Here is a 12,678-nt window from a genome sequence, read left to right on the forward strand (position 1 = left end):
GTTAATGCTTTTTTCGCTGATCCTGTTTCAGGGATTTTCTTTGAGCGGCTTTTCAAGCTTAATAGAAGCCAGTGCTTTGAGCCAAATCAAAGCTTCCTTCAGCCCTGGCAAGACTTATATATTTAAAAAAAAAAAATTCGGGAAGACAGCTATTGTCATGTGTTTTACTCAGCTATACTGAACCAAAATTAGCTGTCTCAGCCAATTGGAGTATTTATGAGGGACGGAGGAAGGCAGGGAATTTTTGTATCTGGGTAGCATATGTAGCTCTTTGCCTTAAAGTTGTGAGAGACTCTGATTAATTGGTAATCTGTAGTCATCTCAGGTTGTTATAAAATAAACTTATAGTACTTTAGATGTGCATTTACTACTCGCTATCAGTCCCCAAGGCACTGTATAAAGCAAAAAAGGTGACTCTATTATACCAGAATAGTATTTAACTTAAAAAACCCATGTAAATGTATTGTTTCTGATTACTTCTTGGTGGAGCCTGCAATCAGGTGGCAGAAGTACCACATGAAAGTACCACACGTTTTTCATCTGCCTCCCTTTTTGTGTCCAGGTGTATGCAGATTTTTAGATGTTCCTTCTTGCTATCCAGTTAAGACTTAAATTATAAGTCAGCATTCCTGAGACCGGTCATGGTTCTTTGGTGTGTGGTTATTTACCAGTCCAGTGCAGTTCTGAGCTATCCACACTCAAATTCTACTATTCAGCGTGCTCTGCATAATAGAAGAGTAGCCTGACAGAATTGGTAAACTAGAAAGGACCCAGAGAATGCATCAGGTATGTCTCCTTTCTCCAGGTAGTTTTATATCAGAACCACTCTGGAAGGTCAGTCCTTTTATTTAAAATTTCAAAGAGAGATATTTATCCATTTATTTCAAAGAATTGTTTAAAGATGAACTCCGAGCCAGACCCTGTGTTCAACCTCTGTCTTTAGACACCTTCAGTCTGGCATGGCTGCTCAGTCTTTCTTTAACTGTCATAACCTTGATATTTTTGAAGTGTACAAGCTTAATTACGTAGTAGAATGCCTCTCAGTTTGATTGTGTCTGATGGCTCTGCTGGTTCCTCATGATTAGATTTAGGGAATGCACTTTGACCAGACTATCATAGAGGTGGTGCTCCATTTTTCTCATTGTGTTTGTTCTATCAGATTTTGACTTGTGCCATTACTGGTGGTATTCATTTTGACCATTTGACTGACAGTGGTTCCTGCCAGATTCTTTGTGTAAAGTTGCTTTATTCCCCTGCATAACTAATAATATTTTTTAATGGGGAGGGATTTGAAATTGTGTAAATATCCCATTCCTAATCAAACCTTAAATTTATTTAACTTATATCTATATGGACTTGTGATTTCCTATTTAACATTCTATTCTGTTACCATCATTATTTTTTTAATGCTCATATTACCCCCTTTGTGGCCACTGGGAGCTCCTCCAAGATGACTTCTCTGTCCCTTTGACAAATTCCCGTTACTCTCTAGAGCATAACGTGCTTTTGAAACAGCAAGGTATTCCGGGCTCTTCTTGTGCTTTCCAGGCTCTAGCCTTGAAATCAGGTATTTATTTAAGTAGTGCTGGTTCACTTTAGTAGAGAATGATATTTAGAAACCGAAATCTTTGCAGTAGATATGCTCATCAAAGAGGTATCATTACAGAGTTCCCATTGTGGCTCAGTGGTAACAAACCCAACTAGTTAGTATCCATGAGGATAGGGATTCAATCCCTGGCCTTGCTCAGTGGGTTAAGGATGAGGCGTTGCCATCAGCTGCAGTGTAGGTTGCAGACGCAGCTCAGATCTGGTGTTGCTATGGCTGTGGTGTAGGCTAGCAGCTACAGCTCTGATTCAATCCCTAGCGTGGGAACAGAGGTATCACTGCTTCTAGGCCCCCTCAGCAGACAGAACTAGGGAATATGTACACATGTACACGCAACTACATTTCTCTAACTGTGTACCCCAAAACTCTGACTTTGGACCTCCACTTCCAACCCAGCACTACAGGGCTCATTCTAGCTTTCTCTCTTGGCATTATTATAATTACTTTCTCCGACACTGAGACATCTGGATCTCTAACTTATTCCATGAGTCCCCTCGTATGCACAAGTCTGTCTTTTCTGCTTTGTGTGGATGTCTTCCTCACTCCACTGGGGCTCTGACCCCCCAAGTCAGATTGCACCTCTCCGGTGGACATCTTCCACTTGGGCTACAACACATCCCTGCCTGGCTCCCTCTCTGTGTAAGCTCTCTTCACCCTTCACGGACACTCATGTCCCACACAGGGCCATCCTCTTGCATGGTTACCCTTCTCACTTCGCTTGGGCCCAGTCTACCTGCTCAAAGCCACCCTGAACTCTCTTTTCATCAGTTGGATACAAAAGGAAATTGGATAACTGATGAGAACTCAAGAATTTGCCCCAATGAGAGCAGACTAGAGCAGAGGTCCTCCAAGTGTGTTCTCTAGACCAGGAGTATCAGCATCACTTGGGAACTACTTAGATGTGCAAAATTTCCTTAGACCTGCTGAATCAGAGGCTCTGGGATTAGGGCCCCATAAGGTGAGCTTTAACAAGCCCTCCAGGAGGTTCTGATGCTCACTGGTGTTTGAGGCCCACTGCCCCAGGGAAGATAGATTATCTTCTTTGGTTATCACTTGCCTAATGAAGATTGCCGGGTTGTTGGGTGTGCCTGGGGATGGTGTTTAGGGTTTTGGAGGCGTTGCAGCATTTATGGGCTTGCATCTGGGTCAGACTGGAGTTTCTATCCAGTTCAATTCGCCGTCTGTGCTAAGCCCAGTCCTCTAGGGGAAATTATAAAATTGTCAAAGAATTAAACCTTATTTTGTCTTTTTGGTTTCGAAGTCTTTTTATTAAAGCCTAACAGAAACACTTAAAGCAGGGATCAGGAATGGTAGCAGCAATATCAAAGCAATGGAGTTTGTAGGTTTTTTTTTTTTTTAATTTTTTAAGGTTACTTAACATATAAGAACATACAATGAATGAACTATTACTCTCCTGTACTAGCTCTGTTTTCTGCAGTCATCAAAAATACGCTTACACAATCCTTGTGCACTGTTGGTGTTATCACTATGAAAATATCTTTTTCTCTTGAATGGCATGAAAAAGTAAGCCCCCCAAAATTTATATTTATACTAATAGAGAACAAAGCATAGCCAGTTCAATATTTTGATCTTCGCCTCAAATGGATTATCAGAGAATCTGTTCTTTGCTTAGATTCCTGGACCAGATATATTCTGTATCCTTTAGCTTTTCTGTCAGCAAAAGGGGATAATTATAACAGTACCTGAATTAAAAATACTTTCAATTCATATTAAAGATTCCCTTAAATTAAAACTTATTCCCTTCTTAAAAGGTGACTCATATTTCTGATTTTTAATTTTCTTGGTTCTCAAAGAAGGCCTTTATTACTAATTTTTTCACAAACTATTTGTAAATGTTTCTGGGTTCTCTGTTCTCAGTTCAAGTGAATAATTGTTTTGAAAATATCTAAGTATAATATTTTTGATTTTTTTTTTCCGGACTAGAAACAACATAAATACATACCCATTCAAATTTACAAAGTCTAGGAGATAAAATAAATCACTTAATATGAACTTGGGCTTAATTTTGTCTGGTGTTCACATATTGGCATTTATGAATAATCTCTTGACAAGGTATGATAAGAAATCATTAACATTTAGAAAGGAAGTTTGAGAAACCTGATATTTCAAAGTTTGATACATAATTTTAAATTCAACATTTTTGTGAGATTCTCCTAAGAACCATGACCCTGTAATATTTTATAATTTTGCAAAAATCCTGATTATCAGCATGTGCCCTGTGCAGCTGAGGAAGAAACAAGTTGATGAGCCCAGTCTTTTCAGGATCCTGATTTCAACCTAACTTTGTTTCTGGCTGGAAAATGTTTCCAAAAAGAAATCCAGCCATTAATGCTGATGGTAGTATTTAGGAAGACTTGACGGCCAAGGGAATTATGAGTTTGATCAAGAAATGAGCAATTTGGATCAAGTTAAAGCATGCTTTAACTTGTCAAATTTCATAGTATGAACCTATGTCACAGTATAGTTTACACAGGCAGCAAAGTGCTTCATAAAACTATCTTAACTGTTATATTAGTAAAAATTTGCTTAAAAGAACGATGCAAGTTCCCTTGTGGTGCAGCAGGTTAAAGGTCCAGCATTGCCATGGCTGTGGGACAGATCACAACTGAAGCGTGGGTTTGATCCCTAGCCCAGGAACTTCCACAAAGAAAAAAGTATTTGCAGAGAACTGGATGGTGCCAGAATTTATCAATAACTTTGGTTCCATATTTATAGATTCACCTTGTGTCACTTTCATTTTTTCAACTATTATAACCTGCATTTTATAGCTTAAGTCATATGTTACATTATAAATGATTTTTTTTTCTTTCTTTCTTTTTTTTTCTTTTTAGGGCTGCACCCTCGGCATATGGAAGTTGCCAGGCTAGGGACTGAATGGAAGCTGCAGCTGCTGGCCTACGCCATAGCCACAGCAAACCAGATCCTTAACCCACTGAGCAAGGCCATGGATCAAACCTACATCCTCATGGATCCTAGTTAGGTTGCTTACCACTGAGCCACGATGGAAACTCCTATAAATGATATTTATAAAGTCTCAGGGCATCGCTCATGGACATCAAGGTCTATAGCAGTGAAGGATGGGCAAGGAGAGTGCCATGTTTTTGTTTGTTTGCTTTGCTCTTGGGAGCCGCACCTGCAGCATATGTAAGTTCCCAGGCTGGGGGTCACATTGGAGCTGCAGTTACCAGCCTATGCCGCAGCCATGGCAACACCAGATCCTTAACTTAGGGAGTGAGGCCATGACAGGAACTCCCCATTTTTTTCCTAAAGTTAATCTGAAATAGTAATATTTCATTTAAAAATTAGATACCTGGGAGTTCCTGTCGTGGCTCAGTGGTTAACGAATCTGACTAGGAACCATGAGGTTGCAGGTTCGATCCCTGGCCTTGCTCAGTGGGTTAAGGGTCCGGCATTGCTGTGAGCTGTGGTGTAGATCCCGTGTTGCTGTGGCTCTGGTGTAGCCGGCAGCTGCAGTTCCCATTCAGCCCCTAACCTGGGAACCTCCATATGCCGCAGGAGCGGCCCAAGAAATGGCAAAAAAAATAAAAATAAAAAATAAAAATAAATAAATTAGATACCTGGCAGTTAGAAACTGTCTTATTCATAAATATTGATATTACCAGTCCCTGGAGTTAGATCATAGGTTCTCAATACGTACTATTTGATGTAAACAGAATTAGACTTCCATTGAATCAACAATGAAAACCAGATATCCTAACTTGGAGCTCCTCCATAGTTTACTCTTAAATTCTTGTTGTGGAAATACCACCTTGGAGGTGGTGGTAAGAATAAGAAGCCCATCTAGGCCCCCAAAAATCTGTTCTAATATTTCTACTTATCTTGTTGGTTAATACTTTTAACATCATGCTGTTGAATTCCATTAGATGAGGTTCACATTTTTGTATTTGCCTGAGGCATGTGTGAATAGAAGCCAAGCTATAGGGAACGATTTGGAATAACAACCTCTCCAAAAAGAGTGAAAAAGTACCTCAGAGATAAAATTGAGTTACTGACATGTAAAACAAAAAGAATTATTTTTATGTCTTTCTCAACCTTCACCAATGTTTAAAAGGATTGCATTCATTTCAAATTATTGAAGAGAGTGTTTCCCCTTGAGCCAAAAGTTTATAACACAGATTTCCATCCATAAGTCACATCTATTCTAAAGCCCTTGGATGTAAAGGGGAAATGGATAGTCTGTAACAAGTTCTGGCCTGTCCTTTTCAATTACAGTAGTGGAAAAAAAAACAATGGGTTTACCTCTCCATTTGAACTCCAACCAAGGTGATTTGGATGTAATGCTGTGCGTTTATAGAATTCTTTACAAATGCTTGTGTCTAGATCTCCCACCAACTTCATTAGACTCGGTGTTCCAGCCTAGGTGTAGTTGACAGTCTTCCCATAGTTTCTGGTGATAAAATATGATTAAATCCTTTTTAAAAATTAAATTAGATCCCCCTCCCCCTCTCTCTCCTTTTCTGTGTCCTCACTCCGTTTAATTGGTTCCTCCATACCTTTCCACGTCTGCCGTCTGGAGGAGTTTATGACATCGATGACGTGGTGAAAACTCTTCATTTCTCTGCATATCCTGTCGCAGTCATTTATTTTAAAGATGATATATGATATTGGAATCATGAAAGACAGCAACAGACTAAACCTCAAAAGATCCCATTGAGTGTTCTTCCTCATGCTTGTTATGTAGTCACTTTCCCCCTTGAAAATTATTACAGTGGGGAATTTATTAGGGAAAACATCATTTAAAAATTTTAACAGCTGCTATAAACTGTCATTTGCAGCTCTCAGCTGACATTCAAACAGCTGCAGTCTGTGAGTGAGTTTTTGCTTTCAGCTGCCAGAGGTCTTTCAATTCCTGTTCCCATGGAAATGAGGAGGGCTAGATGGGTGGAAAGGAAGTGAGGGTTGAAATATACATTTCCCCATACCGTATATTTCTTGCCTCCTCACAGTTTCCGTGGAAATGGGAACATAAAGGCCATTCCACTCCAAGCTTTGGAGGAACAATCATTCATTGTAAATAGCAATATATGGACCTTAAACAGGCAAGGAAAAAAACTCACTAATCTCATGGCCTTTCCTTTACCTGTGTGGCCAAGCCTAATTGCAAACATATTCTTATTTGATCTACTCTGCACATAAAAATGATTTGATTAACTTTTAGAAAATTACTTTGATCTTACCTTTTTTCAAAAGGAGAATCGTCTTAGACCTACTCTTATTGATGGTCAAATATATATATGTGTTCAGCATTTAGTATGCATGATGTTTTTACTTTCTTTTTATGTCTTTCCCTCCAAGATTAAATAAGTGAATTTCAATTTAGGAAACAGCATATGATTGCATAGCCTAAAAAGCCTCCTCAAATAGTCTCATTCTTATGCACTCCTTTAAAGAAATTGCCCCACAGAGCAAAGGTAATTATTGGCTCTGTCAAACATATCAAGGAAAACTGCCATTTTTAATTGGTTATCACAGTCTTCTCATTTTAGGTAACAAAAATATCCTATGTTAAGCAGATTTCTGTGTCTTTCTACTTATCAACTCTGTGTCATCACATATCTCCTGTAATACTCATACTCAAGGAAAATATATGGGCATAGTCTTCGTCTGTCATTTTTTATTCCAATATTTTAACTGCTTAGCAAAATCCATTTGAACCATGAGACATTAAGAATATACTTAACTGAACAAATCTGCATTAGGCATCCACTGAATATTCAGCTTTGTGTTAGATTAAAGCAGGCGATACCTGTTTAAATAAGGCAGGGTTGATTTTTGTTGTGGTGGTTGTTGTTTTGCCTTAAGGCATCCTAATTGAGTTAAGGAAACTCATACCCCATCATAGCCATATGTGGTTATTATATGAGTGGTATAGACTAATTCTAAAGAAGTTTAAGGAGGAGAGGAATCACTTGGTCTAATAACCAAAATGACTCGGAAAGACTTGCTTTAAAGACTTCTCTTTTATTGGTTTTAATGGTCCTTTCTTTCCATTTCTACTATCACTTTTTTAACAAAGACCTTTCCTCCTAAACTATTTTCATCATTTACTAAATATTCTTTCAGTTTCCACCTATTCCTTTTCTTTATCCCCCCAGAAAGGGGATAAGTTTAGCATATATGCCTTTTCCAGATAAACATTCCTACCAGCACAGTTGTGATCTTTCTGTTGCCCTATTTGAAAACCTTAGTGATTTCTTATCATTACTGGGGCAAAACTTTTTTTTGAAAAAGGGATAGTTCTGGAGTTCCCATTGTGGCTCAGTGGGTTAAGAACCCAATTAGTATTCATGAGGATGTGGGTTTGATCCCTGGTCGTGGTCAGTGAGTTAAGGATCTGGTGTTGCTGCAGACTACCTCATAGGTCACAGACGCAGCTCAGATCCAGCATTGCTGTGGCTGTGGCGTGGTCTGGCAGCTATAGCTCCAATTTGACCCCTAGCCTGGGAACTTCTGTATGCTTCAGGTGTAGCTGTAAAAGGAAAAAAAAAAAAAAAAAAAAGTTCTAATGCCAGATATTCAACCTTCTAGATCCTATTAGCTACCAAAACAATAAAAAATTTAGTCTTTTATGTTCTTTCATGTTCTATATGGCTTCACATATCCAGAATGGATGCAAACATCTGTTAAAACTGTGTACCTGGTTTTTATTTGAGAAAACATGATCACTGAATTAGCAACTACCAAAATAGGTTCACACTTTCATCAATTTGGCGATGACCTAGATCTTCTAATAATCTGGCTGCAGTGTATTCTTCCAGCCTGTTCTGCAGGTGCCATAGACCAGGCACCCTGCTCCTCACCCAGACAAATATAACTGCCCGGCACAGTCAGTAGGCCCATGTTTTTAGCCCGGTGACTTTGCTTACAGCATTTTCTTTCTACTCCTTTATGGAGTGAGGAAAGAAAGAAGCTGTAATAAACTGTTTCCTCCTTGTCTTGCCCCTCTGTGGCTCTTACAGTCCTACCCTACTGTTTTACTCTCTGCAGTTTACATTAAGATGCTAAAACCTACACAGTGTGATATAATATGTGTTAGTTTTAGTCTATACCTTGGACTTGACTAATATTTGAAGCACCCTGATATGGAAATCTGCAGTCTGTGGGTAGTTGGCTGGCATTGGAAAAACCCTAGTCAGGAGACAATGGCTATAAATTTAACCTATTTATATTTAAATATACCCTAAAGGGTTTTCTAATTACCATAAAGGACGTCAAGTAATTTTAAATATGGTTGGCTAGAAATACTGTATAGGCCTGACTAGTCTTGCATGGAGGGCATATAAGATTCTGACAAGGCAGCAGTCTAACACCTGCAGGATGGCACCTGCAGCTGAACCTGCTGAGCTTGTAGGCTACTACCTAACAAATGATGCTTCCTGCCTGGTAGAAAGGTAGTGAGGAGGAGACTTATGGCCATGCTTATCGCCAGTCCTTGGAGGATATTAATATCTACCAAACTACCAGAAAAAGAAGATGATGATGATAATGACGATGGTGATGAAAAGAAAAATTCTGACATGTGCAAATGTCCAATAGCAAAAGCTCCCTCCAAGACCATTCTTGCTTATATGCTAACTCCCTTTTAAAGTCTGTCCTAAATTTCTTCGTGAATTTGTGAAAACATTCTTGTCTAAACCAAAATAGCATGAGGCTCATATTTCTATAATGGCATTGATCAGATTCTGTAGTTTATTGTAAGTTTCTTAACGAAAGAGTCATGTCATAGCTATCTCTGCATCCCATGTAGCATCTGGCATAGTGCCTTGTACAGTAGATGTTTGTTGAATCAATGAGCACATGTGTGCACTTCCCAATTCTGTAAGGAGTGGATCCGGCATTGGGTTATGGGGGCACTGAGAGCCAATGTCTGGTTCCTGGAGTTCCACTAATTCATTGTTCTGAGTTCTCAAGGAGTAAGTAGTAATGGTCCATAACTCTGTCGGCTCTAGTGGGCCACTGGTACAAAGCATCAGGGCTGTCATCAGTCGCAGAGGAATGTGGCATTGTCTATGTCGTCTTCAGGAATCCCTACCTAAATGTATCTCACGTTGCTGTTTCTGACAACTCTGGCTCTAGTGAATAAAGATGGAGAAATATTTAAGAAAATTGTTTTTCTTGTTCTGTATCTTTTGGCCAGTTTGAGGCAGTATATATAGCTAATTGAGTACATAAAAAGGTTAAAGTGACAGCACAAGACCAGAGAGAAAAAATTTTAAAAGAATAAGGTATAGATTTTTAAAACAAGCAAACTAGAACAATGTTAATAAAATGATAGAATCATATATAGTAGTTTAGAGCAAGGACTTTGGGTCTGGGCTATTTGGATTGGACTAAATCCCCACCTTGCTAGCTCGGTGACACTGAGCAGGTTATTTAGCTTTCTGGCTCTCTGTTTCCTCCTCTGTAAAGTGAGGACAATTATAGCACCTGCGTCATAGATGTGAGGCTAAATAAATTAATACACGTAAAGCATATAGCATTCAGGGCCTACTGTATAAGAGAGTGCTGGGTGTGGGTGCTATTTCCACAATGATGTGGCCAACCATGGCTCTAAAGGCAGAGGAATGCTAATTTCAGTCTTTTTGAAGTCCTTCTGTCTGGGTTTTTACACTCTCCACCTCAAATGAGTAATCTTCATGCCTTGAATCTCTCACAAATTGGTGCTTATACTCTCTTGTGGAATTTACTACATTCTAGACCCTAAATTATAGAATTATTTGTAAGCTGCTTAAAAGCGAAGACTGCCGTCTTTGTCTTCCTCTTAGCACCCAGAAGAGTGCTTTCATAACAGCCTGGCTTACACAATAGCTCTTTAGTAACTGTTTGTGGGACTGTGAAGGTGACATTAGGAGGCTGGTCTGTGAGCTGGGTCCCTGGAGGCCCTGTCCCTGCGGCTGGTCCCCGTGTACCTCTCCTACCTCTTCAGCCTCAGCTAGCCATCTCTCTCCCCACGGTGCTCCATCTGCCTTTAGTCCCTCCAGCTGCATCCCTCTTCCCAGAGCCGGCTTCATGGGCATGTGACCTGTGTGACTGCATTTGGTGCAATGCTCTCTTGTTGTGTTAAAATTCTCATTTTTTGAACAAGGGGCCTTGATTTTCATTTTGTGTTAGTCCTGGCAAATTATGTAGCCGGTCTTGCTCTTCCCTACTGGTGCCCGTCGTTCCCTTTGCTGGGAGTACTCTCCCTCCCTTCTCTTCACTGGCTCAGCTTCATTGTCATTCCTCCAAGAAGCAATCAAAATTAGAGCCCTGTGCTCTGTTATCCCTCCACCTTCTCCCTAAGAGCGCTCACCTTACTTTGTAGGTGCATATTTATTATTTAAGACTGCCTCCCCGCCAGACTAAGCCTCTTGAGGGGCCATACGTGTGTGTTTATTCATTTATTTAATATTTTTGATTTTTGCTTTTTAGGGCCTCACCCATAGTATATGGAAGTTCCTAGACTAGGGATCGAATTGGAGCTGCCACTGCCAGCCTACACCACAAGTCACAGCCACCCAGGATCCAAGCCATGTCTGTGACCTACACTACAGCTCATGGCAATGCTGGATCCTTAACCCTCCGAGCGAGGCCAGGGATCAAACCCGAATCCTCGTGTTCAGGTTCACTCTAGTCGGGTTTGTTACTGCTGAACCACAATGGAAACGCTGATTTTTTTAAAAGCAAAGGAGGGATGCATTTTTCTTCCTATGTTAAAAAGTTGATGTGTAAAAATGGCAATTCAAAACAATAGGTCCCTACTGTATAGCACAGGAAACTATATTCAGTATCCTGTAATAAGTCATAATGGAAAAAAAAAAAACATAGCCCTGCACTCATCTCATAGTTTAATACTGTTGCTAATGACTTCCAACAAGTTGGACTTACTCACTACCTTTATTTTTTTATTTTATTTATTTTTAAATTTTTGTCTTTTTGCCATTTCTTGGGCTGCTCCCGTGGCATATGGAGGTTCCCAGGCTAGGGGTCCAATCAGAGCTGTAGCCACTGGCCTACATCAGAGCCACAGCAACTCGGGATCCAAGCCACGTCTGTGACCTACACCACAGCTCACAGCAACGCCACATCCTTATCCCACTGAGCAAGGCCAGGGATCAAACCCTCAACCTCATGGTTCCTAGTCAGATTCGTTAACCACTGAGCCACGACAGGAACTCCTACTCACTACCTTTAAAGGTGATGAATACAGTATTCTCTTTCTTTCCCACTACTTTCCTTTTCAGATAGTCTGGTATAGTGAAGGTGAGTCTCTCCGAAGAATAGAATTACTCAAGACTGTTTCATACAGCCACTGTTTGGTCTATTCGTTTTGAGTTAAATTTCTTACAGCATAAGTATCTATAACCTTCTGCCTACTTTGAATATTTTTAGCAAGAGATATATATTAATGTTTGGCCTAACTGCCAATGACAACTGACATAAAAGCACTGCTTCAGGATTCTCAGCGTCCTGCAGTGCCAAGGCCAGCACTATCCTAATGAACGTGGCATTTAATGGTAATAAAGAACAGTGGCCTCCTTAGCTCTCCTGTCATTCTTCTCCTCCCGTCTCTCTGTCTAGTTTTAAATAAGCTTAATTAGCTCACTCTGGATGCAGAGCTGTGTCAGCTTTCTGTGGCTCAGTTTGTAGACTATATCTGCTTAACCTACTCCCTGGAATCAGACCAATACCATTCAACATGTGACCACATTTCATGTATTATATGTATTTGTCTTTTTAGGGCCACACTCATGGCATATGGAAGTTCCCAGGCCAGGGGTCGAATTGGAGCTGTAGCCACTGGCCTGTACCACAGCCACAGCAACCTGGAATCCGAGCCATGTCTGTGACCTGCACCACAGCTCATGGCAATGCCAGATCCTTAACCCGCTGAGCAAGGCCGGGAATCGAACCTGCGTCCTCATTGATACCAGTCAGATTCATTTCCGCTGAGCCACACAGGAGCTCCCTACTCTTAATTTTTAGCACTTGGTCATCATTCTTTTATTTTCCAAACACTGTAATAAACATTTTAAGTGATACATTTCTAA

At 40.1% G+C, this 12,678-nt stretch overlaps 1 protein-coding gene and 1 long non-coding RNA gene across 4 annotated transcripts in view; both read left to right on the forward strand.

Annotated features, from left to right (window-relative positions):
* RABGAP1L (RAB GTPase activating protein 1 like) overlaps positions 1–12,678 on the forward strand; it is a 657,995-nt gene that overhangs the window by 598,313 nt on the left and 47,004 nt on the right.
* On the forward strand, positions 510–7,700 carry LOC146400139 (uncharacterized). The gene is made up of 2 exons (XR_014816313.1): positions 510–4,190; positions 5,022–7,700. It is a non-coding gene; the product is annotated as an uncharacterized LOC146400139 (long non-coding RNA).

Source organism: Sus scrofa, chromosome 9, assembly GCF_054392235.1.
Source record: "Sus scrofa isolate SSC_HxYL_T2T_F1_AM1 chromosome 9, Sscrofa_HxYL_maternal_Yorkshire_Landrace_v2.0, whole genome shotgun sequence".
Classification (NCBI taxonomy): domain Eukaryota; kingdom Metazoa; phylum Chordata; class Mammalia; order Artiodactyla; family Suidae; genus Sus; species Sus scrofa.